The sequence below is a fragment of the Penaeus monodon genome, chromosome 24 (assembly GCF_015228065.2).
Source record: "Penaeus monodon isolate SGIC_2016 chromosome 24, NSTDA_Pmon_1, whole genome shotgun sequence".
NCBI classification, from domain to species: Eukaryota; Metazoa; Arthropoda; class Malacostraca; order Decapoda; family Penaeidae; genus Penaeus; species Penaeus monodon.
This window is the reverse complement of record NC_051409.1, coordinates 9,010,333-9,010,966: the sequence shown is the minus strand read 5'-3', so window position 1 is coordinate 9,010,966 and position 634 is coordinate 9,010,333.

Genomic DNA, 634 nt, shown 5'->3' with positions numbered 1-634 from the left:
AGAAAAGAAAACGTTATTGACAAGTAAAAAAAGACCTTAGCCATTTCCTAGTTAGAAAATATACTCACTGAATGAAATGACCAATTGATATACTTTCTAGGATGCGAAACCCGCCAGAATGTAAAATATGACATACAGTAAGAAACAATTTTTCTTCACACAGTTCAGTTTCGAGTAATTTGTTTACTCGGATTGATTTAAATAGCATTGTTATTCCAATATCAGAAGAAACGTGTTTTTCATTATCTCAGCGTTGTAACCTTCTGTTCATTCAGTTGACCAAACGTAACATTGATCATGCCGTGTTTGGCTACCTGTTACATTTTTTTTTTAAATATATGTAGATATGAAAAGATAATCACATTTTTCTTATGATCATAATTCAAAGTATGAAAATAGTACTAATCATATATATTCATAGCTTGACAATTGCAAGAATTAACAGTGACGATTTTGATACTGCATTCAGGTTAACGAATATCAAATTATTTATCATTTATACATTTCAAACGCCTTGTTTGTCGTTTATAGCTATAATTGTCAAATTGTCCATCTATAAAAAAAGAGTATTGATGAATACGTATGAGGAAAGATCATCACGAGCACACTGTGGCAGCATAAAACACTTGCTGAC